This window comes from Halichoerus grypus, chromosome 7 (assembly GCF_964656455.1).
Source record: "Halichoerus grypus chromosome 7, mHalGry1.hap1.1, whole genome shotgun sequence".
NCBI lineage: Eukaryota > Metazoa > Chordata > Mammalia > Carnivora > Phocidae > Halichoerus > Halichoerus grypus.
This window is the reverse complement of record NC_135718.1, coordinates 90,813,094-90,837,879: the sequence shown is the minus strand read 5'-3', so window position 1 is coordinate 90,837,879 and position 24,786 is coordinate 90,813,094. Positions and strand designations below refer to the sequence as shown.

Here is a 24,786-nt window from a genome sequence, read left to right as displayed (position 1 = left end):
CTATCTAACTTTCTCTTTGATATCTTTGATTGATGAGTTATTAAGTATAGCATTTACTTTTAATAATTTTGGGACTGTATGAGTTATCTTATTGTTATGTCCAAATTATGTTTGTTATGGTCAGACATCATACTCTGAGTTTTCAGTACTTTTGAGGTTTATTAAAATCTATTTTATGGTCAAAATATGACTTATTGTTATGAACACTCCGTGTACTTGAAAATAATTTTTATTCTACGTTTGTTGCTTATATTCTTTTATAAATGTCAGATCAAGATGGTTGATGCTGTCAATAAAATCTTCCATACTTTGGTGAGTTTTGTTCAGTGCATTTGAGAAAGGAGTATTAGAATCTTCAAATATAATTGTTGGTATGTCTATTCCTCCTCTTCATGCATTTTGAAACTTATAAAAGGGGCATACAATTTCTCAATTTTTATGTATTTCTGATACATCAACTTTTTTATCATTATGGAATGTTTCCTTTTTTGTAAGGTAATATGTTTGGTAGTCTAGTTTGTCTCATATTAATATAGTCAGCTTTCTTAAGGGTTGAACTTTTTCTTTTTGCATTTGTGTGTAAAGTGAATCTCCTGGGGCACCTGGGTGGCTCAGTCGGTTGAGCGCCTGACTCTTGATTTCAGCTCAGGTCATGATCCTCAGGGTCCTGGGACCTAGCCCTGCATTGGGCTCCCCGCTCAGTGGGGAGTTTGCTTGTCTCCCTCTCCCTATCCCCCTGCTCTCTCTCTCTCTCTCTCTAAATAAATAAATCTTTAAAAAAAAAATAAAGTGACTCTCTTGTGGATGGCATGTAGTTAGGTTTTGCATTTTTTATACATTCTGGTAATCTCTGCACTTTAATCGGGCTGTTTAGACCATGGGTCAACAGATTTTTTTCTGTGAACTGCCAGACAGTAAATATTTTAGATTTCACAGTCCATATCGTTTGTTTGGCAAATACTCTACTCTGTCATTGTAGTGTGAACATAGCCGTAGACAATTTGTAAATGAATGGATTTGGCTGTATTCAAATAAAACTTTATTTATAGAACAGGTATTGGGCTGTATTTGACTTCTAGGCCATGATTTGCTGAAGCCCAGTTTAGGACATTTTAGTGAAAATATATAAGTATAATTATAAATATATATAGTTATGTCATTTTTTGTTTTGTTTTCTGTTTGCCTCATTCTTGTTCTTCTCTTGCTCTCTTTCTGCCTTTTTGGGGGGTTATTTGAATATTTTTTAATGTTCTCTTTTAATTTCTGTATTGACTTCTTTGCCAGATATCTTTGCATTATTTTCGTAATAGTTGTTCTTGAATATGGATCTTTTTTTCCCCGCTCCAAGGATTTAGCATCTTTTAAGTGTCACAACATTCTTTTTTTTTTTTTTTTTAATTTTATTATGTTAGTCACCATACAATACATCACTGGTTTTTGATGTAGTGATCCACGATCCATTGTTTTCGTATAACACCCAGTGCTCCATGCAGTACGTGCCCTCCTTAATACCCATCACCGGGCTAACCAATCCCCCCCCCCCCAAACCCTGTTTGTTTCTCAGAGTCCATAGTTTCTCATGGTTCATCTCTCCCTCCAATTCCCCCCCCCCATTTATCCCTTCCTTCTTCTAATGTCCTCCATGCTATTCCTTATGTTCCACCAATAAGTGAAACCATATGATAATTGACTTTCTCTGCTTGACTTATTTCACTTAGCATAATCTCCTCCAGTCCCATCCATGTTGATATAAAAGTTGGGTATTCATCCTTTCTGATGGCTGAGTAATATTGCATTGTATATATGGACCACATCTTCTTTATCCATTCATCTGTTGAAGGGCATCTCGGCTCCTTCCACAGTTTGGCTATTGCGGACATTGCTGCTATGAACATTGGGGTGCATATGGCCCTTCTTTTCCCTACATTTGTATCTTTGGGGTAAATACCCAGTAGTGCAATTCCTGGGTCATAGGGTAGCTCTATTTTTAAATTTTTGAGGAACTTCCACACTGTTTTCCAAAGTGGCTGTACCAACTTGCATTCCCACCAACAGTGTAAGAGGGTTCCCCTTTCTCCACAACCTCTCCAACATTTGTTTCTTTCCCTGTCCATTTTTGCCATTCTAACTGGTGTAAGGTGGTATCTCAATGTGGTTTTGATTTGGATTTCCCTGATGGCTAATGATGATGAACACTTTTTCATGTGTCTGTTAGCCATTTGTATGTCTTCTTCAGAGAAGTGTCTGTTCATATCTTCTGCCCACTTTTTGACTTGATTATTTGTTTTTTGGGTGTTGAGTTTGAGAAGTTCTTTATAGATCTTGGATACCAGCCCTTTATCTGTAGTGTCATTTGCAAATATCTTCTCCCATTCTGTGGGTTGCCTCTTTGTTTTGTTGACTGTTTCCTTTGCTTTGCAGAAGCCTTTTATCTTGATGAAGTCCCAAAAGTTCATTTTTGCTTTTGTTTCACTAGCTTTTGGAGATGTATCTTGAAAGAAGTTGCTGTGGCCGATGTCAAAGAGGTTACTGCCTATGTTCTCCTCTAGGTTTTGATGGATTCCTGTCTCACATTGAGGTCTTTCATCCACTTTGAGTTTATCTTTGTGAATGGTGTTAGAGAATGGTCGAGTTTCATTCTTCTGCATGTGGCTGTCCAATTTTCCCAGCACATTTATTGAAGAGACTGTCTTTTTTCCATTGCATGTTTTTTCCCGCTTTGTCAAAGATTATTTGAGCATAGAGTTGAGGGTCCATATCTGGGTTCTCTATTCTGTTCCATTGGTCTGTATGTCTGTTTTTGTGCCAGTACCATGCTGTCTTGGTGATCACTGATTTGTAATATAGCTTGAAATCAGGCAACGTGATGCCCCCAGCTTTGTTTTTCTTTTTCAACATCTCCTTGGCGATTCGGGGTCTTTTCTGATTCCATACAAATTTTAGGATTGTTTGTTCTAGCACTTTGAAAAATGTCATTGGAATTTTGATCGGGATGGCATTGAAGGTATAGATTGCTCTGGGTAGCATAGACATTTTAACAATGTTTATTCTTCCGATGCATGAGCATGGAATATTTTTCCATCTTTTTGTGTCTTCTTCAATTTCTTTCATGAGTGTTTTGTAGTTCCTAGAGTATAGATCCTTTACCTCTTTGGTTAGGTTTATTCCGAGGTATCTTATGGTTTTTGGTGCTATTGTAAATGGAATCGTTTCTCTAATTTCTCTTTCTACAGTTGCGTTGTTAGTGTATAAGAAAGCAACTGATTTCTGTGCATTGATTTTGTATCCTGCCACATCACTGAATTGCTGTATGAGTTCTAGTAATTTGGGGGTGGAGTCTTTTGGGTTTCCACATAAAGTATCATGTCGTCTGTGAAAAGAGAGAGTTTGACGACTTCTTTGCCAATTTGAATACCTTTTATTTTTGTTGTCTGATTGCTGTTGCTAGGACTTCTAGTACTATGTTGAACAATAGTGGCGAGAGTGGGCATCCTTGATGTGTTCCTGATCTTAAGGGACAGGCTCTCAGCTTTTCCCCATTGAGGATGATATTCGCTGTGGGTTTTTCATAGATGGATTTTATGAACTTTTGAGGAATGTTCCCTCTATCCCTATACTCTGAAGAGTTTTAATCAGGAAAGGATGTTGTATTTTGTCAAATGCTTTTTCTGCATCAACTGAGAGGACCATATGGTTCTTCTCCCTCCTCTTATTAATGAGTTCTATCACATTGATTGATTTGCGAATGTTGAACCACCCTTGCAAACCGGGGATAAATCCCACTTGGTCATGGTGGATGATCCTTTTAATGTATTGTTGGATCCTATTAGCTAGGATTTTGTTGAGGATTTTGGAATCCATATTCATCAGGGATATCGGTCTGAAATTCTCCTTTTGGATGGGGTCTTTGCCTGGTTTGGGGATTAAGGTAATGCTGGCCTCATAGAATGAGTTTGGAAGTTTTCCTTCTGTTTCTATTTTTTGAAACAGCTTCAGTAGAATAGGTATTATTTCTTCTTTGAATGTTTGGTAGAATTCCCCAGGGAATCCATCAGGCCCTAGACTCTCGTTTTTTGGGAGGTTTTTGATCACTGCTTCAATCTCATTACTGGTTATTGGCCTATTCAGGTTGTCAATTTCTTCCTGTTTCAGTCTTGGCCGCTTATAGGTTTTCAGGAAGGCCTCCATTTCATCCAGATTGCTCAGTTTATTGGCATATAGTTGTTGATAATAATTTCTAATAATTGTTTCTATTTCCTTGGTGTTAGTCGTGATCTCTCCCCTTTCATTCATAATTTTATTAATTTGGGTCCTTTCTCTTTTCTTTTGGATAAGTCTGGCCAGTGGTTTATCGATTTTATTAATTCTTTCAAAGAACCAACTTCTAGTTTCGTTGATCTGATCTACTGTGTTTCTGGTTTCTAATTCATTGATTTCTGCTCTAATTTTAATTGTTTCTCTTCTAATGCATGGCTTAGGCATCATTTGTTGCTTTTCTCTAGTTTTTTAAGGTGTAGAGTTAGTTGGTGAATTCGGGATTTTTTTTTTTTTTTTTGAGTGAGGCTTGGATGGCTATGTATTTCCCCCCTTAGGACCGCCTTTGCAGTATCCCATAGGTTTTGGACCAATGTGTTTTCGTTCTCATTGATTTCCATGAATTGTTTAAGTTCTTCTTTGATTTCCTGGTTGACCCAAACATTCTTGAGCAGAGTGGTCTTTAGCTTCCAAGTGTTTGAATTTCTGCCAAATTTTTTCTTGTGATTGAGTTCCAGTTTTAAAGCATTGTGGTCTGAGAATATGCAGGGAATAATCTTAATCTTTTGGTATCGGTTGAGACCTGATTTGTGACCCAGTATGTGGTCTATTCTGGAGGAAGTTCCATGTGTGCTCGAGAAGAATGAGTATTCTGTTGTTTTAGGGTGGAATGTTCTGTAAATATCTATGAGGTCCATCTGGTCCAATGTATCATTCAAAGCTCTTGTTTCCTTGTTGATTTTCTGCTTAGATGATCTGTCCATTGCTGAGAATGGAGTATTGAGGTCTCCTACAATTAAGGTACTGTTATCAATAGGACTCTTTATTTTGGTTAACAGTTGGCTTATGTAGATGGCTGCTCCCATGTTGGGAGCATAGATGTTTACAATTGTTAGATCTTCTTGTTGGATAGACCCTTTAAGAATGATATAGTGTCCTTCTGTGTCTCTCATTACAGACTTTAGTTTAAAGTCTAATTTGTCTGATATAAGAATTGCTACCCCAGCTTTCTTTTGAGGTCCGCTGGCATGGAAGATGGATCTCCATCCCTTCACTTTCAGTCTGGATGTATCTTTAGGTTCAAAATGAGTCTCTTGTAGACAGCATATGGATGGGTCCTGTCTTTTTATCCAATCTGCAAGGCTGTGCCGTTTTATGGGAGCGTTTAGGCCCATAATCATTCACGTTGAGAGTGATTATTGAAAGATATGAATTAATTGTCATCATGTTGCCTGTGAAGACGTTGTTTTTATAGATTGTCCCTGTAAATTTCTGTTGTATCTCACTCTTGGGGTCTTTCTCCTTTTATAGAACCCACTTAATATTTCTTGCAGGGCCGGCTTAGTGGTCACATATTCTTTCAGTTTCTGCCATTCTGGGAAGCTCTGCATCTCTCCATCCATTCTAAATGAAAGCCTTGCCAGATAAAGTATTCTTGGCTGCATGTTCTTCTCATTTAGTACCCTGAATATGTCTTGCCAGGCCTTTCTGGCTTGCCAGGTCTCTGTGGATAGGTCTGACGTTATTCTGATGTTCCTCCCTCTGTATGTAAGGAATCTCTTCCCCCCAGCTGCCCTTAAGATGGTTTCCTTGGTTCTGAGATTTGCAAATTTTACTATTACATGCCGGGGTGTTGGCCTGTTTTCCTTGATCTTGGGAGGGGTCCTCTCTGCCTCTAGGACACGAATGTTTTTTTCATTCCCCAGATTAGGGAAGTTCTCAGCTACGATTTGCTCAAATACATCTTCTAGTGCTCTTTCTCTCTCCACTCCCTCCGGGATTCCAATTATTCTGACATTGGAACGCTTCACGGTGTCACTTATTTCTCTGATTCTATTTTCATGGATTCTGAGTTGTTTTTCCCTGGCCTCCTCTTTTCCCTTTTTATCTATTAAATTGTCTTCCAGATCGCTTATTCTCTCTTCTGCCTCAGTTACCCTAGCTGTTAGATTATCTAGATTGGATTGGATCTCGCTGGTAGCATTTTTAAGTTCTGCCAATTCACCTTTCATTTCTGCCCTTAGAGACTCTATGTTGCCATTAATTGATTTCTCCATTCTAGCCATTGTCTTCACAATTGCTAGCGTGAATTCCATCTCTGACATCTTGGTTATATCTGCATCCATTTGTAAATCTGCAGCATAAGTCATAATCTCTGAGTCTTTTCTATTTTGGGGGCTCCTCCTCCTAGTCATTCTGTTGATGGGTGTTTGAGGGAATGTATGGAGTCCAAATTATTGACCAGAACCCAAGCAAGATGCACCTGTTTTCTTGGGACCTTAGGGTTGCTGGCCTCTTGTTTTCCCAGCCTGTCTTCTGTGGGAGGGGCCTGCCGCGCTGTTACTCAGGCAACCCTGTTTGGGCGGAGTTGCCCTGCCCCCCTGTGGCGGGGGATGGGCTCAGCGGGAATCAGTTTTTGGGGCTTTTGTTCTCTGGCGCCTTTCCCTGGTGGCTTTCCCCCTCTCTTCCGTGAGTCAGAGCAGAAGAGACCGTTTCCAACCCTCTGCCTCAGAGCAGAGAGACCGCAGTCTGTTCTTCAGTGAGCTCTCCAGACCACACTGTCTCCGTTTCTGTCCGTGCTGCTATAAACTGCAGCGTCCTGGGTTGTGTGCCCCTCCGCAGCGCTCCCAGTCGTGCCTCCAGGTCGGGGCACGTCTTTGCTCTTTGTGCTTCTAAAACCGCCAGCCGCTCCCAGTTCGCCCGCGGTTTCCGCCCTGGGGGCTGCCCTAAAGTCCTTTCCCCGCCACTACTGGTCTGCGAGTCTGTGCCCGTCCCCAGCGAGCGAGGCTGTTGCTCACTGGTGGTGTAGGATCCCCATGGCCAGGCTCCCTCCTGCTGCCGTTTATCCTCTGATATCTGCCCGCGGAATCATGGCTCCCCGCTTCGTACCTCAAAACCAATCGCCTGGGATATTCTGTTTGTAGTGATCCAGATTTTCTTACATCTCAGGCTAGTTTCGTGGGTGCTCAGAGTGGTCTGGTAGATAGCCAGCTCAATTCCGGGGACCAGTTGAAATAGGGTCCCCTACTCCTCCTCCATCTTTCCCCCTCAAGTGTCACAACATTCTTAATTCATTACAGAAACATCAGTATCAGTCAGTTTTCTTCTTGTTGATAATTTTGCTCTTTCTTCTACCTTTCTGCTACTGCGTAAATTAGAGGGTGGAGTCACATAAATTGCCCAGAATTAGGGTCAAACAAAAATGAATTAGAATGACCCCCCCCACACACATAATTTTTGCCAAAAAGCCTGTATCAATTGGGTATAAGAATTAAAAAGGAAGGAGTTAGAACCTCAGTTTGCAAATATATTATTATATATCTAAAAATATATCTAAAAGCCCCAACATAATGCTAAAAGCTAGTATAAATTAAAGAAATAATTCCGTAGTAATTATACATATACACAAGTCATGAACTTTTGTATGTGTAAACAACTGCAGTTGGAAGATAATGGAGGGGAAAAACACATTTATAATTGCCACATCATTGAAGTGTTAATTATTTCTAAATTAACAGATTAAATAATTCCAATACGTATGGTAATTACTAGGCTGATTCTTAAGTTTATACAGGAAAATAATTAAGAATCAAGAGAAAAACACTCAAAAAATGGTGCAGTGACAGACCTACCATATATTAAAACATGTTATAAAGCCTTAAGAAATACACGTGAATAAGAAGTCCAGAAATGGGCTTACATACAGAGTAATTTAATGTCTGCTAAAGGCAGTATCTCCAATTAGTGCAAAAGGAGACGTTTTAATACATGATCTTGAGACAATGGGATAGCCAGTTGGAAGGGTCTGTTTGTGGATCCAATTAAAATTCAATTATATATCAGAACAAACTACAAATGGATCAGCTGTTCAAGTGTAAAAAATATGACAAATACAACACAGGTGTCCAAAACAGGTTGAACAAACTATGGTATAGCCACACAGTGCAACACCTTACAGCTGCAATAAAGAAGGAGTTCACTGGACCTCTGTGGAGAGATCGCCAGGATATATCGTAAAGTGAATAAAATAGGCTGCAGGATAGTGTGTGATATGGTATGCTGTTTTTTGTTAAGAGGTAGAAATTGTACAATTCATACTTGTATTTTCATAAAGTAACATTTACAGGGACAAGGGGGATGGGGCACAGGTAGATGCTGACAGGAGTGGGAGTGACCCTTCTAAGTGGAAACATTTTGTTTTGATTTTTCAAGCATTTGCTATTTATTGAATAATTCTTTTTGAACTTATTCTCTATTTAAAAAAATCACTAGAAATTCTTCCAGGTTGAGATGAATTAATCTGCAAGTTCTGTGAGTAACTTAAGGAAGAAGTACTTGTAAATGTAAACTTCCCCAGATAGAAAAAGAGGGACCATTGCCCAGCCCATTTGATGAGGCTAGAATAACCTTGTTTTCTAAAACCTGACTGTGTTGAGTTGAAGGATGGCACCATAGGAGAGAATGCATGTGATTTGATTTTATCACAAAAGTCAGAATAATGGTTATCTCTGATGAGAAGGTAGAAGCACGTGGGCAGATTCTGGGTTACTGCAATGTTCTGTTTCTTGATCTCCGTTTTACTTATGTGTTGTTCACTTTAAAATTGTGTTTAACTCTACATTTGCTTTGTCTTCTTTCTGTATGTCATAATCACAAATGTTATAAAGTAATTTGTAAAAAGCTGTAATAATTGATGCTTATCTAACAAATGAGCTTTAAAATATATACAGTAACAACTGATAAAATTTCCGTAGGGGAATACAAAAACTCAGAGCAGTTTAAAATAGAGCTTTTAACTCTCCCTTCTCAGAAACTGGCAAGTCAAGCAGATAAAAAAAAAATCAAGACTTAGAAATTTTTATTTTTTGAAGGTGGAACTTTTAATGGCATATTTATTCCGTTCTGTGTTAAAACGATTGGTAGAGCAAAGCAGTGATTTTAAAAAATGGTAACAACTGGTTTCTCCCAAACTAGTTTCACGAAGGGATTAGAGGCAGTCAAATTGGTATCTAGTAGAGACCCACTTACTTTTGTTTAAGCTATTCTGTTGGGATTTATGTTCTGCAACTAGCACAGCAGTTCTAGCCAGCGTTGGAATAGTTCATTCACATGATCAGGCTCACTGCGAATAAAACTTCTGTTTTAAAAAAAAGTCATGCCACAGAGATCAGAGAGGGTGTGCCACAGTGGAAGGTTCAACAGATTAAGGGACCCCTGGACAAAGTGGCTTTCTTCATTTAAAGTACTATCATTTCTCCTCTTATTCCAAATCTAGAAAATAACTACTGGGTAAGAGGTACTGAATGTATGTAGGAATTTAAATCATTGTTAGGAATTTAATTTTCCATCCCTTTGGAAAACCTGAAGTCCGAGCCTTCAGGTTCTCACTTGGTTTTGCTCAGTGGAGATGTTCCGGTGCGGGGGAGACTTTGGAGGTTGGTTGGAGCAGCAGGCACTAGTCTACACGAAAGTCCTTATTAGGAAATTGAAAGGGCTCACCGTCCAGTCAGCAGTAAGGATCAGTCCACCGAAGAGGCCACATGTAGCCGGGGTTGGGAGTTTTCCTGTGTAAGAGAGCTGTGTTTAACCCAGAAAAGATCACCTTAAATAGTATATACAGGGTGTGGCCTGGTCTCGTCTTTTGGGCCCCACAGCACTCTGGCCATGATCCGAGCTCTTCAGTCTTATCTGAACTCAAAGAATAAAAGGAGTTCCCACCACCATCCTCACCTTAACCCAACCAGCCTTATAAAAAAAACAAAAACAAACAACAAAAACCAGGCTGCAGTAGGCCACATTTTTGTGGTGCTGATCAGTACCTGAGATTCTAACACACAGTCTCTGATTCCACAGTGGCCTTTCCTCAGAGAATTTGAAGAAGCAGTTGTCACCCCAGTCCGTTTTCTAGGAGTGACAGCCAGCCAGTGGGGGATAGCATTCTCCACGGTTCAGTCCAGGAGGCGGGTGGTATGGCCTCCCTTTATTTTGTAGCTGACATGTTCAACTTCAGGACCACGGGAGTCTGCAGAGACAGGGAAGGCTCCCTCTGCTGGGCCCTGCGTGTAAGCACCAGCTGCAAGTGTTGTGCTGGAAGGGACGCTGGAAACTATAGTGGTAGCTCCTTACATCCGGGCTTACAGGCCTTGCTGCACTTGGGAGTGTCTCTCCACCTCCCATCGCCTGGTGGCTGAGAGCCATTGAAATAGTGCTCACATGGGGGGATAGAGGAGCGTCTGCAGCCTACATGGGAATCATAATGAGGCCATCCGAGACCAGGCCTTGCTTGGTCCAGAAATTCCAGGCTCCAGAGGGAAGACCCAGACCCCATACAGTCATCCCCACTACCCAACAGAGGAGCAATTTTCAAACGGGCCCCGATCTCCTCACTGGCATCCACATGGGTGTGAATGCAGAGCTTGTCAGAAATGGTTTTCATGGCCCAAACAACCAGGAAGAAACACAGGAATTCTGTTGATGATGTCTTTTGAATGTTTAGACAGTTTGGCCACTGTTTCTGGATATCAAAGTTTTTTAGGCGGACTTATTTTCTTAGCAAACTGTACTCTCTGAGGCAGCTTTGATCTAGCCAGGAAAGGCTCAAACAGTCCGTTTTGCTGATGTCCCCATTATGGAGGCTGAACAGTTCATCTGCGGGGGTACAAAATGGGGTCTGCTTTAGTAAGCAGCACCACCAGGCATAAAAGGATGGTTAGGGCCCACCACACTTTGAGATCTGGATCCTGGATTTACTGAAACTGTGGAGACCCTGAGCTTGCAGTTGCCATGTCCAGTCGTAGTACCCACTTCCTATAAACCCAGTCCACCATTGTTGCAACTGGGATAAGATGTAAAATATTTTAATGACATGATTATCATGAACCTAATAGATATGAATCCTATATTCAGTAGAGAATACACATTCTTTTCTAGCACATACAGATCATTCTTAAAATTTACCTTGTTCTTGGGGCGCCTGGGTGGCTCAGTCAGTTAAGCATCTGCTTTCCGTTCGGGTCATGATCCCAGGGTCCTGGGATCTAGCCCTGCGTCAGGCTTCCTGCTCAGCGGGGAGCCTGCTTCTCCCTCTCTTCCACTTGTGTTCTCTTTCTCTCAAATAAATAAATAAAATCTTTTAAAAAAATTTACCTTGTTCTAGTCCAGAAGGTGTGCCTCAGTAACTTCCAAAAATTATCATTATTATGCAGACCATTATCTCTGACCTTAATAAAATACAATCAGAAATTGGGGTGCCTGGGTGGCTCAGTGGGTTAAGCATCTGACTCTTGGTTTCAGCTCAGGTTATGCTCTCAGAGTCATGAGATCAAGCTTGCGTTAGGCTCCATGCTCAGCGGGGAGTCTGCTTGAGATTCTCTCTCCCTCTTCTCCTGCCCCTGCTCGCTCGCTCACTCTCAAATAGATAAATAAAACCTTTTTTAAAAAAGGAATTAATATCAGTCAGCTAAAAATGACCTATATGTTTATACATTTAAAAGTGTAGATCATAAGGGAAATTATAAGATAATTAGATAGGAATGAAAATGCTGCACTTCAAAATTTGTCAGATACTTAAGAGACTTATAGCTTATAATTAATTTAGCAGGAAAGAAACTTTGGTAAGTGCTGTGGGCTGAATTGTGGCTCTATCCCCAAGTCCTCAAAAACATTTGTATGTTGAAGTTGTAACCTCTAGTACCTCAGAATATGACTCTATTTGGAAATAGAGTTTTTGTAGAGGTAAGAAAGTTAAAATGAGGTCATTGGTGTGGACCCTACTGTATTATCATGGGTATCCTTATAAGAAGGGGAAATTTGGACACAGAGAAGATGATTTGAAGACACAGGGAGAAGATGAGCATGTTAAGCCAAGGAAAGAGGCCTGGAATAGATCCGTCCTTCATGACACTCCGAAGTAACCAACCCTGTCACCTTGATCTTGGATTTCTAAGTCTCCAGAACTATAAGAGAAAATATAATTCTGTTGGTTAAGCTACCTGATCTATAATACCTTGTTATGGCAGCCCTAGCAAACTAATACAGTAATTAATGACCCAAATTTTAATTCGGGAAGTTAGAAAAAGAACCACAAAGTAAACAAGAAGGAGAGAACTAATAAAAGTAAGGTTGGAAATTTGTTAAATAGTATTATCAAAACCAAAATGGGTTCTTTAAAAAAATTAATATATTTAAAAATTGTTGGGTCATGGCTCATGATTATTTCAATTTCAGAAGAAGTGTTAAATTTAATACATATGTATTATAAAAACTCTAAAAATAAGAAAGGGAATGTCTTTAATTTGATGAGAGATATGGGCCAAAACCTAAAACAAACTTTTAATGGAAAAACTTCAGATGCATGCCATTTAAGATCAGGAACAAGACAAACATGGTTAACACTATTAGAGCATTTCATGTTACTGGAGTTCCTGGCCAATATGTTAAGAAAATAAATAGAAATGAGTTAATAGGATTGGAAGGGAAGAGAGAAATCTGATCACCTACATATAAAAATCTACAGAGGCAATAGACAAAATTAGATGTATTAATAAGATAATTTAGTATTTCTCAAATAAAAGATCATTTTACAAAAATCAGAATTCCTCTAGACACAAAATAATCAGCTAGGAGAGATGATGGTATAAGATACCATTTGCAATAATAAAAATAATCAGGTAGCTAGGATTTAACCTGACAAATAATGGCCAAAATTTACATGGAGGAAAATTTAAAACTGTTAAGAGTATATGATAAAAAGACCTGAAAAACAGATACACCATAATCAAACATGGTATGATGTATTTGTAAATACGTCAGTTCTCTCTAGATTAATCTATAAATTCTATGAAATGCCAATCAAAATCCTATAGAATATTTTGAGAAATTTGACACAGTGAATAATTTGCATGGAACTTCTGATTCTGATTATGACACACTTGCTTATATCACACCACCTCTTCTGCTGAAAACAACTAGAAAACCTTGATTAAAATACAAATTTATCTGAAAGTGTAGAGCTATAAAATCAGTAAGGACTCAGGGGCTCTGAGTCAGAGAAGTAGGTCTGTTGAGATGTGCATCTCCAGCATTTAGCTCTACCTTTCAATTGGAGGCAGTTGTCTCGGGGCAGAGAAGCTAAAGAAAACTTTCAGAAATCTCACAGGTTGGGGAAAACAAAAATTAGAAATTAGAGCTCAATAAAGAGGAGGGCTCTGTTAAATATTCTTGGTGTTTAATTGGGGCCCCTGAAGGGTTACACCACTTCGGTGGGAGGACAAATGGAAATAGGCCAGCCCTCACAAGATGGAAACTCGGTTGTAATCAAATCAATCCCAGATTGTATTAAGGTGATCTGACCCTAGGGTAGAAATAAAACATACAGTGGCTTAAATTAAAACTTGATAGGTTTCATAGCAACCACATAAAACTGAAGAGTGGATTAATGGACTGGAAACTAGGTCAGTAGAAAATATCCAGGCTGAAGTATGGAGAGAAAAAAGTGGACGGAAAATTAAAAAATAAATTAGGATTCCTATTAGACACAGTGAAAAAAATTAACATGTATGTATTTATAGTTCCAGAAAGGAGACAAGAGAGAAAATGGGACAAAAACAGTATCTGAAGGGATCATCTGTGAGAGCTTTTCAAAGCTAACTAAGAACAGAAATCCACACATAGATTCAAGAGTTCCTATGACTCCATGACAGAATAAATGCATCAAGGCACATAATACGTCCAGGCATATGATAGTTAAACTTCTGAAAACCAAAGATAAAGAGAAGGTTTTAATAACGGAGGAAAAAGGGACATGTAACTTCCAAAAAGCAATGAGAAGACAATTCACTTGACAAGGGAAATGATGGAAATTAAAGATAATGGAGAATGTTAAAACTGCTCAAAGAAGCAAACGTTAACTTATGAGTCGATACCCAGCAAAAATATTTGTTTTTAAATGAAAGCAAAACTATAAAGTATTGTTGAGAGCAATTAAAGAAGACCTAGACAAATCGGAGACATTTTGTATTCACAGGTTGGAAGACTTGATACTGTTAAGATGGCAGTTCTCCCCAAATTGATGCAATCCCTTTCAAAACCCAAGCTACTTTGACAGGCTGATTTTAAAACTTATGTAGAAATTCATGGGACCCAGAATTACTGATTTTGAAAAGGGACAAAATGGGAGAATTCACATTTCTTGATTTTAGAACTTAATACAAAAAGCACTGGTAATCAAGGCTGTGTGGTCCTGGTTTAAGGATCACATATAGATTAATGGAATACAATTCAAAGTCCAGAAATAAACCCATATGTCTATGGTCAGTTGAGTTGTTTTTTTTTTTTTTAAGATTTTATTTATTTGAGTGAGAGCATGAGAATGAGCGGGGTGGGGGGGGCAGAGGCAAAAGGACAAGCAGACTCCCCGCTGAGAGGGGAACCCAATGTGGGGCTCCATCCTAGGACCTTGAGATCATGACCTGAGCCAAAGTCAGTCGCCCAACCAACCGAGCCACCCAGACGCCCCGACTTTTTCTTTTTTAAAAAACTTTTATTAAGTAATCTCTACCCCCAACATGGGGTTCAAACTCACAACCCCAAGATAGTGAGTCGCATGTTCCACCAACTGAGCCAGGCAGGCACCCCTGGTCAGTTGATTTTTGACAAGGGTGCCAAGAACATTCAAGCGGATAAAAAAAATAGTCTTTTCAGCAAATGGTACAGGAGCAACTGGATATCCACATGCAAAAGAATGAAGTTGGATCCCACCTTACACCAGATATAAAAGTAATTCAAAATAGAGAATAGAACTAAAGAGCTAAGAGCTAAGACTTAGCTAAGAGCTAAAACTGTGGAACTCTTAGAGGAAACATAGGTATAAGTTTTTGTGACCTTGGTTGGGCAATGGTTTCTTAAGTATACACCAAAACCACACATGCCAAAGAAAAAATCAATAAATTAGATTTCATCAAAATTAAAAACTTTTGTGCTTCTAAAAAACACTATTGGGAAAGTGAAAAGACAGTCCATAGAATGGGAGAAAGTATTTTCAAATTATATATCTGAAAACAGTCTAGTTTCCAGGAACCTATAAAGAACATTTACAACTCAGCAGTAAAAATGCAAATAACCTAACTAAAAAATTGACTAATGATTTTGATAGATGTATCTCCAATGAGATATATGAATGACCAATAAGCACATGAAAAGATGCCCAACATCATTAGTCATTTGGGAAACCTAAGTCAAAACCACAACGGGATACTACTTATCACCCAGCAAGATGGCTGTAATTAAAAAGACAGTTAACAAGCATTGGTGAGGATGTGGAAAGACTGGAACTCTTGTACCTTGCTGGTGGGAATGTAAAGTGTACAACTACTTTAGAAAACACCCATTCAATCCAGCAATTCTATTCCTAGATCTATACCCAAGAGATCTGAAAACAAATATACACACAAAACCCTGTATGTGAATGTACATAGGAGCCTTAATCATAATAGCCAAAAAAATGGGAACAATCCACGTGTTTCTCAGCTGAGGAGTGTGAACACATGGGGTCTGTCCATCCACTGGGATATTATTCAGCCACAAGGAAGGAGATACTCGTATCTGCTACAGTGTGGGTAAACCCTAAAATCATACTAAGTAAAATTAATCAGATATAAACAGACACTTACTGTCTGGTTTCGTTTATATGAAATATCTGGAATAGGCAAATCCATAGAGACTGAAAGTAGATTAGTGGTTTTCAGGGGCTGATGGGAGGGGGGTGTGGGGCATGCTTGCTTCTGGCTATGGGTTGTTTTGGGGAGAGTGATGAAAATATTCTGGCATTAGATAGTGATGATTGTACAACTTTGTGAGTATACTGAAAACCAGTGAATTGTACACTTTAAAAGGGTGAATTTTATGGTATATGAGTTATATCTTAATTTTTTTTCAAATGAAGACAAAGACCTTTTTAGGCAAAGAGAAAACAGAGAATCTGTCCTCATAGACTTAAACTAAGGGAAAAACTAAAGGGAATCTTCCGGTGGAAGGAAAGCGATCCTAAATAAAGCATGGAGATGTAGGAAGGGATGGAGAGCTTCAGAAAGGATAAATGTGGCTTTTGATGATGGCATAAAACAGTTACAGTAATGCTCATATGTACATTTAGGTTACATGACCACAATGGCACAATGGGTAGGAGGTGGGGAAATGGATTTAATGTGTTTGAAGATCTAATCATTGTCTAGGAGGTGGTAAGAATACTAATTTGATACTGTAAATTGTAATCTTTAGGACAGCCAATGAAAGGAAAATATTAGCATGTATAATGAGTTATAGAGGTGGAAAATAAATGATGGGAAATACAACAGAATAGTGAGCAGATAGGTTAAATCAAAATTTTAATATGCCCAAAAGTTTAAGCAGTTATATAAGATATAAACAGCTTAAATAATCCAAGTAAAATGTTGTTCACTTATATAAAGAAACAAAACTCAGGAATATCTGATTAGAAGAGATACATCTTCAATATAAGAACAGAAAAAAGTTACAAATTAAATGTAGAAAATGAATTTACTGTGCAAACAGTAAATTAAAGTAACATAGCTTTTCTAAAATCAGGCAAAGTAGACTTTAAGTCCAGAAGTATTTCTCCATCTAACCATGTATAAAGAAATGTTACATGCTAACATCATACCTCAGGAAAATAGACATGTATACCCATTGAGCTGTTTTTACTCATAGCACTTCTGACCCCAATGTATGGTTTTTCTTTTTCTCATACTGACCAATTCTCCAACTCTCTGGACACGACCTGGGTGTCCAACAGTTCAATTCAGACACTGCCTACCTGGAGTTAGCAGGAGATCCCACAGGTTAAAAGGCTCAGTCCCACAAGATGCCATTAGCAAGTCCTGGGCCACCAGATACTTCTGACCAACCAGCTGTAAATTAGGGGTTTCTGCCAGTCTCTCCTCAAGTTTAGCAATTTGTTAGAAGGACTCACAGAACTCAGAAACTTAGCGTCACTGGTTTAGTATGACGGATACAGGAACAGCTAAGTGGAAGAGCTGCACAGGGCTGGGCGTGGAGGAGGGGGTGGTGCTTCATGCCCCGGCTCTGTGCCACTCTCCCAGCACCTTGATGTGCTCAGCAACCCGGAAGCTCCTGGGACCCCTTCATTTAGGGGTTTTTGTGGAGATTCTCTTACGTAGGCATGATTGATGAAATCATTGGCCATTAACAACTCAACCTCCTGCACCTGTCCCCTTCTCTGGAGGTTGGGGGTGGGGCTAAGAGTAATAAGCTGCTAATCAAATCCTAGTCTTCCTGGTCACCAGCCCCCATACTGAAGCCAACGAGGCCCCCAGCCACCAGTCATCTCATGAACATACAGAAGACAGTCTTCTCTCTCCACAAATCCCAAAGGTTTTAGGAACAGTGTGCCAGGAACTAAGGACAAAGACCAATTTTTAATTTTATTATAGCACATCCATCCTAGCTTTTTATTGCCTAATTGCTTTTATGGATACAGAGCAAAAATGGACAGAAGTAAAAGGATATACATAGGAACCTCATAGTAGGAGATTTTAGCACACTGATTTAATATCTGATAGAACAAGTAGACAACAGTAAGGAGTAAAAGATGTGAACAGTTACAAACTCAGTTGATGTAGAACACCATATTCAACAACTGATGAGTCCTCCTTTCTTGTCTAGTATGTGTGGAGCATTTAGCATTTACTAATGCAGAGAAGTGCAATTAATTTTTCTGTATAGGGACTTTATATTCTATGACCATTGTAAATCCACTTACTAGGTTTGGCTTCCTGTTAGATTATTCACCTTTTATGCTGCCTAGTCTTTATTCCCCATCCCTTCCAGCTCTCCAGTTACCAAAGGGCAAAATCAATCTCCAGAGTTCAGGGTGAAAGCCAGCTGTGCTTGCTTATCCTATAGGATTCTTAGATGTGCTTAGTTTTGAGGCTGTGCCAGTTTCTTTCATCCCATCTCTGAAATGTGTTTAAAAGGTTGTTTTGATAGTTTCTCACATTTATGATGTTTAGGAAGCTCATTCGACGTATGTAATCTTCCATACCACCAGAAATAGACTCAGAGTTTGTGGGTCCAGGTAGCTGAATTAGTTTCCAGTGCACCTTAGAAACTCATTTGCTAGTGGGACAGAGAGTGATGAGATATGGGCCTCCCAACTGATTGCTAGTGGACAAGTCTTGAGTCTTAATTCACCTGAATTTGTCGTTTGGACAGAAGTGGAGGGGAATTACTCACCTTTGTTTTTCAACACTTGCCTCTTGACTCTAAGAGAGATGGTAGAGCCTTTCTTGCTTTTGGGGTAGAGTATTTTCATTTCCATTCACTCTTAACTTCTGAGCCCGAGGAAGACTCAAGAGCAGAGTGAATTTGCCCACACATTCATCTCTTTTGATACAGTTCCTCCAGATACTTTGAAATGACTAATGCATTATATTTAAGGCCAACATTAATGGATACATGTTTTCAGAGAAATCAGAGGTCCTCCCTGCTGAACAAAATGTATTTCCTTATCACCTGTTGCTTCTTTAAAATCATTGCAGGGGTGCCTGGGTGGCTCAGTCAGTTAAGCATCCGACTCTTGATTTTGGCTCAGGTCATGATCTCAGGGTCGTGAGATTGAGCCCCACTTCGGGCTCCATGCTCAATGCAGAGTCTGCTTGAGATTCTCCCTCTCCCTCTGCTCCTTCTCTCTCTCTCTCCCTCCCTCCCTCCCTCCCTCTTAAATAAATAAATAAATAAATAAATAAATAAATAAATAAATAAATAAATGGAATATTATGCAGCCATCAAAAGGAATGAGATCTTGCCTTTTGCAACGACGTGGATGGAACTGGAGGGTATTATGCTGAGCGAAATAAGTCAATCAGAGAAAGACATGTATCATATGACCTCACTGATATGAGGAATTCTTAATCTCAGGAAACAAAATGAGGGTTGCTGGAGTGGGGGGTGGGGTGGGAGGGATAAGACACTGGGGAGGGTATGTGCTCTGGTAAGTGCTGTGAACTGTGCAAGACTGTTGAATCTCAGATCTGTACCTATGAAACAAATAATGCAATATATGTTAAGAATAAATAAATAAATAAATAAATAAATAAAAATCTTAAATCATTCCATATTTGGAAGTCAGTGAAATAATTGATGGCAGGATGCAATCCATAACGAAACTGAATGGGAGAATGAAATCAGTAGATGGAATGTGTTTATAAAAATGGGAGTAAAAATGTAAGATACTTTTATCTTTCTAATGGGGAAGGTGAGAACCCCTGTACAACTGCTTGATAACACATATACTTCTGACTTTTAAATTTCTTGTATCTACGCTTAATGTTTGTCTTCTCCAGTGGACTACAAGTGAAGGCAAGGATTGAATTTCTTTATTCATTATACTAAGTAGTTAGCACAGTGCTTTTAAACATAAGAATTTTTCCTGTTAGATTAAAAGCAGAAAAATGAGGTTCTTTTTTCTTTCGTGCTTCTCTGTTGTGACTAATGAAAATCATACTTACTAATCATCTCCTGTAATCCAAATATGTTCCATGCCCTTGGTTAGAGTCACCATCTAATCAGCCAGAGGGAAAGGTACATAACCTTGAGATCTACTTCTAAAATTTTTGGGCTTTTCTTTCTAATGTAATTTCTATTCATAGGTAGTAAAATTGGGATAGTTTTGTCAACATTAATATCTAACTGGCTTTTCTTACCAAATAGTTTAAGTCTTCTCCCCATGTGTTGAAATGTTTCTTGGCAAACCTGATTGCTCATGGCTCCATAGAAGTCCATAACATGGCTGTTCTGTAATTGACTCAACAGTAACATTAAGCTAGAATGTGTGCTCTGTGAATATAAGGATATTCATTTCTCTGCAGTACCAAGGCACCTACTACAGGGTCTAGGACATACTAGGCATTCAATATGTATTTGTAAAATGAATGAATGAATGTTTAGGTGGTTCTATTTTTTCTGTATTATAAAGAATACTCTCTAAAGTGTTTGCACATAATGCTTTCACTGCATTTCAAATGATTTCTTCTAAGTAATTTGTTCTGGATTAATTTCTAGAAGAGGATCTTGCTGGTTGAAAGGGTATGGACAAAGTTATAGGATTTCGGAGTAGTTTTCTTTTCTCTATGAAATAATGTTATCTATGGCTTTCTATTTTTTAATACTTTGATTTTATAAATTTTCTCTAATTATATTTTATTAGAATCAAAGAGGTGTTTTTTAGATTTTAATTGAAGTGCATTTCTTTCAATTCAGGGAGCAGGTAGGGATCTTGTTAAATGGAATATAGAGTTTCTGGCGGTGGTGGTTGGAAGGTCACTTGAATGTGAGTGCTGGGCTGTGCTATGCTAAGGAACTTTATTCTATAGGATTGGGAGAAGACCAGAGGGCTGTAAGCGGAGGCGTGAAAGAATTGGAACAATCAAAAGGATAGTACCAGTAATAGTGTTGAGGAAGGAGTGGAGAGAGAGGAGACCAGAGGCACTGAGAGCCTATATTTCTCACTGTCCAGCCCCACATCTAATTCACCACCAACTTTTATATCCTAAGTAATCCTTGAATTTCTTCCTCTCTTCCCCAGTTGGGTTCTCAGTGTGTTTAACCTCAGCTTTTTGTTTCTTTCCCTGCCTCAGAGCTACTCTCCATAGAGCTACTAAAGTGATCTAACTAAAACCAGCTCTGAAGGATGGTTTCCTATTATTCATATTTTAAGGTTCTAGTTGATTAACACAACATGCGAGCTCCTCCATTATTGGGATCCTTCAGCCTCACTTCCTGCTACTCCCTGCTAGGAGGAAAATCTTTCCTTGTCCCTGAACATACTCACCCCTCTCCCCCACACAGGTATTTCTGGCTTCTGGGCCTTGCTCATCTGCACCCACTTCCCAGAGTCCCCTCCTCCAGTCAAACCCCCCAGTCCCCTTTTTCTGAGGTGCATTGTGTAAGACCTCAGGTGTCAGTCACCTCTTCTAAGACACTTTAACAGATATATTCACATATTATATACCTCCCTCCCCCACTTTCACCTTTTGGGTCAGGAATCTGTCATCTGTGCTTTTTATAGGGTCTTGTTTTTACTTCTTCCAAATTGTCCATACAGTTGTCCTGTAATTGTATATTCCCCACATTGGACTGTGAGATTTTTGAGGGCAAGAGCTCTTTTATTTTTGTATTTTCAGCAGTTAGCATAAAGTCTGGCATATAGTCAGGTGGTCAAAAAGGTTTCTAGTATCATTTTCTAGATGAAATAATGAGGGGTTGAAGCAGGCCGGTGGTAGTGGGGGAGAAGGGTGGATGGGAGAGACAGATTGGAGAGAAGTTACTTGGATGTCAGAGATGAGTTACAGGTGGATGGTTGAGATGTGCAGCTTAGTACATGAGTTTGCTATATAGGGTTTTGACTTGTTGAATTTGAGATACTTGATAAACATTTAGAGATGACTAGTAGACAGTTAGAAATAAGGGTATGGATATTAGGAGATCAGGATTTAGGAGTCATGAGCATATAGGTGTGAGCTGGGGCACTTGGAATAGATACACAAGTCAGGAAGAAGAGGGGATCTAAAACGGCGGAGTAGGGATTGTTGGGGAACATTTAACAAGTAAAAGAAAAGTAGGAAAGTATACTGATTGTCAGCAGTGTTCAATGACTAAGAAAGGTTGAAGCAAATGAGAAGTGAGAACAGATTTTATTTGGAAATTAGGTCATTATGGATCTTTGAGAGAATAATTTTGGTCGAGTGGAGTGAAATAGAAACTAGATGGAAATAAGTGATTGGAAGAGGCTGGGAAGCAAATCAATGATGAGCAAGTGGGAAAAGCAAGCACATACTATTTAAAAATGTGCTTTATGGAGAAATGATGCCTTATGGAAAAGGGATGTAATACAGCTCCTTGAGGGGAGGGTAAGAGGGTGGTGAATATTTTGTTTTATTTTATTGTTTTTGGATGGTAGAAGGTCTTGGAAAAGTTTATCAATTGATATTCAGGAAGCAGAAGAAAGGGGGCTTGAAGTCCAGAAAGAAATCTTTAATGGAATAAGGGTAAGAAGGAAGAGAGGGTCCGGGATCAAGATCTCAGGTGGTATCGTTAGCCTTGAGAGTAGTGGGGGACATTTCTTCCCTGGGTTAAAAAGGAAAAGAAGTAAGGATACTTAGAAATACGGAGACATTTAAAGATTTTGTGAGGGAATGTGAAGGATCTATTTTCTAGGAAGTAGGCCCCCAGGTCATTAATTGTGGGGTGACAGGTGGCTAGGACAGGGTGGCATAGATGGTGGTGGCAGGGTGGCACAGGGTGTTTTAGAAGATTGGTAAGGGACAGAGAATTAATGGTGGGACTGCAGGTAGATTTTAGGGCTCAGTGGAAGTTGAGCTATGGAAATAAGGCAATAATAAAAATAAATAATTTTTTTCATAAAAAGGACTGAAAATAGGACAGGGCACTAGAGAATTATTAATACTTACACATCGGATTAAGTGAGGCCGATAGCTAAGTCCAGTGATGTCTGCCTTACAGGTCTGCTGCTTGGGCGGATTGAAGGGCCGGGGAGCGTCAGGGGACCAGGAGCAAGTCCTGCCTGGCCTGGGCTGCTGCCATTAGACTTCCAGAGTCAACTCAAGAGTCCTGAGTGCATGACTGAGGATATTTGAGATTTAGTGTGAGAAGGTGCCTGTTTTCCCCCTTTCTTTTTTTATCCTTGCACTATATGAATATCAGTTAAAATATGTAAATAAAAGCAACAGATTGCAGATAATTTACTCTATTTTAAGACAGAGTGAATTTTGAATAGAAAAGTAGTATTGGCTGGATCATGAGCTCTTACTGCATAGTTATTCATTCCTGATTAAAGCATCTCTGGTGGCCTTATACCCTGTATTTCTCAACTGACAGATTTTAAAATGCAAAGAGATATCTATTTCCTCCAAGGAATTTTTGTCTTCTATCAGGAATTTGTAAGTAGGTTTATAGATGCCTCTGGCTCACCTCTGGCATGGATATCTGATAGGAGCAGCATTTCTCTCAATTATGCTTTTTCTTAAAAAAAAAACAACAAAACTATGAATATAAAAGCATGACTTATGGAACTTCTTCAAGAAATGCATAAATCATGGGAAACAATAAAGGAGCAAGACATAATGGAAAATCAGCAGCTCTACCAGTTAAGAACCTTCTCTCTACGACTCACTTGTTGCCAGTTACTGCTGAACTTAACGCTGGGTTTTCCTTTTTGCTTTCAGGAAAACCTTTAACTTACCTCCTGGGTGTTGCCTGTCCACAGCTTCCTGGTGGCTCACCGCTTCTGCCTGCTCCAGCCTTGCTCCGGCAGCTTCAAGGCTTCTGGGCTTCAGAGCTTGTTGGGAAAGCTTGCTGCTTTGGCCTGCTACCCCTGCTTCAGGTGTCAAAAAGCTTTTAATTAGCCTGCTTCCTCTACTTACTATAATTAGGCCCTTCCGGGTCTGCATAGCCTAGTGCTAGGGTCAGAAGGGAGAATTATTTTTAGCTATTTGTTCTTCCGTAAACATTCTTGTACCCTGGCTCTCTGGGGATTCCAGGGAGAGTAAAGGCAGTGTGTGAGGTTCTCCTGCATGGTTGACCTGTGACCTGTGACTGCCCCTGACCATACAGGGCTGGTCCTCAGTCCACCAGGGCATGCTGCAATGGGCACGCCGTGTTTGTGTGGCTAGTGTCTGTTCCAAGTGGTCGATGCCCATGCTGGCTCAGTTTTTAAATGTTCTGACGATTGCTACTGTATGTATAAATTATGTCTTCAAGGAGAGGATACTTCCAGTTGTTCAGTGAACTCTTTGTAGTGTTTTTAGTTTGCTTGCTAAAGAGACTTAGTTTTTTTTCCCAGTAAATATTTTGAACACAAACCGATCACTAACAGAACGTTATAAAAAACAAACACACTGATTTCCATACATATTAACAATGATGACTGTTAACGTGTCAATAGGTGTCAAGATGATAGGCATGATGAGTGGGAAGATTTCTTCAGAGCCTATAGAAGGTTCAGTACTTACAGTAGTAAAGGGCACTAGCTCTGTCATCTGGCAGTGAGTGCTGTGGGACCGCCTGGAGCGCGGTGCGGGAGCTCAGCCCGGTGCCAGGCACAGAGTATGCGTTCTGTACATAAGGGTTGTTCTTGTGATTTTATTATTATTCTTATTTTTTTTTTAAGATTTTATTTATTTATTTGACACAGAACCACAAGTAGGCAGAGCGGCAGGCAGAGGGAGAGGGAGAAGCAGGCTCTCTGCTGAGCAGGGAGTCCGATGCGGGGCTCAATCCCAGGACCCTGGGATCATGACCTGAGCCAAAGGCAGTCGCTTAACCAACTGAGCCACCCAGGCGCCCCAATTATTATTCTTATTAATGATAAATGATGGTGGACATTATACATTGGAGATAAAAAAAAGATAAAGACTAAGTTGTGAAGTCAAGACTTTGAAAGCCACACACGTCATTAAGAGAGCAGCATGGGCTGGA

The 24,786-nt window shown here is 39.5% G+C and overlaps 1 protein-coding gene across 19 annotated transcripts in view; it reads left to right on the top strand.

Moving 5' to 3' along the window:
• Positions 1-24,786, top strand: part of CDC42BPA (CDC42 binding protein kinase alpha) — a 333,148-nt gene that overhangs the window by 63,519 nt on the left and 244,843 nt on the right. Inside the window, exons 1-2 of one of the 19 annotated variants that reach the window (XM_078077874.1) lie at positions 22,835-22,962; positions 23,535-23,692. The exons of 17 other annotated variants lie outside the window; for them this stretch is intronic. The gene's annotated coding sequence lies outside the window, so the exon portion shown is untranslated. Of the gene's footprint in view, positions 1-22,834; positions 22,963-23,534; positions 23,693-24,786 lie in introns of those variants that run through there. One more of the 19 variants, XM_078077873.1, reaches the window with a different exon arrangement.